The sequence below is a fragment of the Nannospalax galili genome, unplaced genomic scaffold (assembly GCF_000622305.1).
Source record: "Nannospalax galili isolate Female #2095 unplaced genomic scaffold, S.galili_v1.0 scaffold216, whole genome shotgun sequence".
NCBI classification, from domain to species: Eukaryota; Metazoa; Chordata; class Mammalia; order Rodentia; family Spalacidae; genus Nannospalax; species Nannospalax galili.
Window position 1 is genome coordinate 2,464,091 of NW_008339003.1, and position 4,594 is coordinate 2,468,684.

At 48.1% G+C, this 4,594-nt stretch overlaps 1 protein-coding gene across 1 annotated transcript in view; it reads right to left on the reverse strand.

The window, feature by feature from the left end:
- The window catches only part of Tifa (TRAF interacting protein with forkhead associated domain), a 10,151-nt gene extending 7,522 nt beyond the window's left edge, over positions 1–2,629 (reverse strand). Inside the window, exon 1 of the mRNA XM_008833713.3 lies at positions 2,419–2,629. The gene's annotated coding sequence lies outside the window, so the exon portion shown is untranslated. The remainder of the gene's footprint in view (positions 1–2,418) is intronic.
- Positions 2,630–4,594: the final 1,965 nt, after the last annotated feature.

Consider the following 4,594-nt stretch of genomic DNA (forward strand, 5'->3'; position numbering starts at 1 on the left):
CTAATCCTTAAAAGATTTTAGGGTTACCTCTTCAGAACGGGGCAAATGTTAAGAGTAGCCAAAAGCCCCATAAAATAAATCAATCAAAGAAGGACTACATAAAGTTATCAGAAAAAAGTGATGGGGAGATATGGGAGGAGTTGGAGGGGAGGGAGTGGGCATGGATTTGATCAAAACACCTTATATGCATGTGTGAAATTCTCAATAAATTATTTTTAAAAAAGGAAAAAAATGGAAGCTAGCAAGTAAAATAGCAAGTTTAGAGTGGTAGATTTCTTTTCAAGCCATCAGTGTGCAGATACTCAGCAAAAAAATTTCAAAAATATGTTAGTCTTAAATTACCAGATACATGGAAGGACGGCAGGCCTACATAAACGGTTACAGTAGTTTTCTCTGGCATGGGGAATGGACCAGGAGCAGGTAGAGACTTCTCACCTTATGTGTTATTAAAACCTGTCCAAATATTTAACAAATTTTTCTTCACAAAAACTACAAACCACCAGAAGTTTGTGGAATTAAATAGAATTGGAGATTAGTGAAGTATCATTAGCAAAGTGTTGATTACACAGTGGATCACTGTGCTGGATAGCTTTAGTGTCAACTTGACACACCTGGGTTGAGGGAGCCTCAGTTGGGGAATTGCCTCTATTGGACTGGCCTGAGGACATGTCTGAGGGGCATCTTCTTGGTGAGTGATGTGGGAGGGCCCAGCACACTGTGGGTGGTGCCACCCCTGGGCAGGTGGGCTTGTGTTGTATAAGAAAGGAGGCTGAGCAGTGGCCAAGGGAGCAAGCCAGTAAGCAGTGATTCTCCATGGCCTGTGCTCCAGCTACTGGTTCCTTCCCTGAGTTCCTACCTTAGGCTCCCTGATGAACTGTGACCCAGGATATGTAAGCTGAATAAACCCTTTCCTCCCCAAGTTGGTAGTGGTCAGAGTGTTTTGTCACAGCCATGAAGAAACAAACCAGGCAATCACTCTGTGGTATTTGACAGTCACAGAGATAGAAAACACTGATGATGTTCGACAAACAGTAAAATCTGTGTTAACAAAGAAAATATTATAGAACCAAGAGATAAATGAGCACAGAGATTAGAAACAAGCTCTGCTACCAGACTTCAGAGCCAAAAGCATAAACCAGAAGGCCTGGGCCCTGCTTGTCAGGCTGGGGACAGTTAACCTCTTGTGTTCAGCACATCCAGAAGTACCGCACACACCTGGGAGCCTTACAGTGGCCAGAGCTAAATTCAAATTCTGGAGGGGCCTTCTGTCTCCTCTCCAGAGAAAGAAGAGGGATATGTCCGTGTGTTATATGCAAAACCACTACTGGCGCCCTAATCACACACACCCTAACAAGCTGCCCCTCTCTGAGCCCAGGGTCCTGTGAAACCAGTGAAGGGACACACAGCTTTGCTTTGTGGAAGGCTGGTAGGTTTTGAGACGCCACAAATGAAAAGATATTCCACGATGTTTTTACTAAAAGCAGCCAGGTGTCTAAGCAGTTTAACAGAAAGTTTGGTCTCCCGAGTGGTCATGCATGCCAACAGTTTCTTTTATTTTCAGAATTCGTTAAAAAAATAAAAAACAAAGCTGTCTGTGATTGGAGTGTCTTCGGAGTTGTGTGCTACAAAAGGCAACCTTCTAACATTTTTCGTCTTCACTCAGACACCCCACCCCTGTTTCATAGCCTACTGATACCCTCTGAGGGAGACTGACAAAACACTGAGCTGGTAGATGAGGAAGAGAAACTTGGAAGTCACAGAAGTTACCCTCCAGCCCAACCCCCCAGCTGCCACTGCCCAGAGTCGAGGCTTGGAAGACATCTGTCTGGAACCTCCGTGTTAAGCTTGTGGGGCCGGAGGTCTCGCAAAGGGAATTGGGGAGCCGAGTGCTCCGCGGTCTTCGAAGCCAGTGGTCTTCCTTCGTGCTCCACCCATGAACCCGGCCCCTGCACGTCGCGGGGACACCCCACGGAGCCTCCTGGAGTACGCCCCCCCCGTCCCCCAACTGAATGCCTGAGAGCGTCCTGGACCCCTAGGGATGGGCTGTCGCAGGGCGGCCGCCGGAAGGCAGGTCCCGAGGCTAGTGTAGCCGGGGACCAGGCGGTCTGCCGCGCCCCAGGCTGCACGAGTGGCATTCTTTTTTGTGCTTTCCGATTAATGAAAAGGCTTGCAAGGAACAGGAGGGCAAGGAAGACAGCTCGGCGCTCCCTCCTGACCATATGACGGTCACGTACTTTGTCAAGTTGGAATAGGTTGACAGTTTTTCCAACTTTTGCTTAGTGTGTGGTGAACGGCTGCCTGTAAACCGAGCCAGCGCAGGTGATGACACTTAAAAACTTGACAAAGCTGCCCTTTCGGTTAAAAGAAAAGGAAAGCTGCAGTCCCCAGCCTCGCCCCAGACTGCAGACCGACACGCACCTGGGGACCCGGGGTCCGCGAGCCCCGCCGAGCCGCTCCGCTTCCCTGACTGGCCCGCGGTGGATGGAGGTGGCGGCGCCCCCCTCGCGGGGACCGTCCCCACGCGGCCGCTCGGGCGCACCTGACCCGCCGGGAGCCTGGAGGAGCCGCTCCCGACGCGCGCCAAGGGCTGCCCAGACCTCTGCCAAGCCTGCACCCGGACCGGAAGCCTTCCGAGCCCGACTGCCCCTCGCCCGCCCCTTTCTGCCACCCTCGAGGTCCTTTCCGCCTGGAAGCCCTGCCCCCTGCCGCCTTTCTGAGGTCTCATGACCCGGTTTGAGGCACAGGGCGCCCAGGGCAACCTCATCTTCCCCAACCAAAGGCCAGATAGCATTGACTTGGGAGCTAGGTTTTGAGAAGAAGGAAAATGGATCACTTCGAAGTTAAGGATCACTCTTGTCCCTAAGGACTGTGGTCCTGGGGTTGCAGGCAGGCAGGGAGTTGAACTAATCTTTAGTCAACTGTAAAGACATAGGTGTGATCTCAGTCCTCAGGGGACAGTGGTTACCCTCAGGGATGTATAATTGGAGGCCCAGGGACTGGGTCAGAGTGCAGGATGCTTTCCCCGACCAGATAGGCAAGCGGTCCAGCAGCTTTCTCACTTGCTCCACGGAGGGCTGGAGCTCCACAAGAAAATAAGTCTCATTCATGATAAAACGGGCAACAACCCCATCGGTGTCCTTCATAGCTCAGAGCGGACCCCATAATACTCCTTTTCTGCTTCAAGAAGGTTGGTATGGGAAAAATGTGGAGAAAATTATAGCATGTGTCAAGAGAAGAAAGGAGCTGGCTCCTGTGTAAGGAAAAAAGAGGAAGGAGTTCTAGTTTCACCCTTCCCACCCTGGCTAGGCATTACCCACTCAGTACCTTATCAGGTGTCCTGAGTATGCATGGGTGGGCTAATGGGGAGTTTCTCTACTAATTTCCATGGCCATTTGCCTTTCTTTCCATGCATCCCTGTCCCCCATCCCATGCCCAGGGGCCACCCACCTGGCATTACTACATATTTGGGTCATTAGGAAAGGGGGTGGGGCTCACACTGTCTTGTTGTCTTGAATATATAATCCATTCTGTACAGGTAGCTAATTATGAATGCTGTGTATTCCCTCAGTCCCCATGGCTACTAGTGTAAATAAACTAAATCTCCTGTTCATAAAAAGAAGATGGAGGAGGGGGGAGGGGGCAGGGGGAGGGGGAGGAGGAGTTGTTTCTGCTCTCTAATATTTTTGTTGTTACTGGTATTTTGTTTTTTAGACAAGGTTTTGCCATGTAGTCCAGGCTAGTGAGTGCTGGGACTATGAGCCTGCTCTATCACACCCACACCAAGCCCTGCAATCTTTAAATGTGGAAAACATTCTTTAGGAGAATAAAACCAGTAATAGAGGATATGCTCAAAGTCCATTATATACAGATATGGCAATGTCATAGAAACCTTCCTTTTCTACAGTTAATATATAAGCAAGCTCTATTAATAATGCTGATAGAGAAAATGCAGCAATTGCTGAAATTCAAGGTGCCAGAAAGTGTTCTCTTTTAGCTTCCTCGAATATGACTGGCTAGCTTCACTGACCCAGAGGGGACTTTAAATAAGCATGCAGATTGACATTAGAATCAGTGACAGTTAAAAATAATGGATCTTGAAATTAAAAATAAACTTGTGGGCAATGAGAAACAGCAGGAGGTGCACTGGGAGGTCTCTGTTCCCTCCGGGGTTGGGGGAAATCTGGCCTTGGCCACACTTACTTGCCTCTGCTTACCTCCTTTCAGATAACTGCAATGTGGTCATTCCCAACATCTTGCCAGACTTCTTGAAAACTGACGAAAGGCCCAGAATTCTTCTAAAACCTCAGCTCAGGACAGTGCCTAAAAGAAATATGTCCATTTGTTCTGTAATTCCAGTTTGTGGCGTTTTCTGGAGATTCCCAGGGGACATGTACAAAATAAGTGATCATAAATCACTGATCTCTAAATTAGGCAAAGCCCTTTGTAACTGTGACTTATTGTTGTCCTTTCCTACAAAAACCATTCAAAACAGTTTTTAAATGGGATTTTTTTAATGACATTATTTTACAAATTTATTCCAGATTTTTTTTTTTTGGTTTAATTCAAGGTCAATGCTTAAAGAAATGAAATAAAC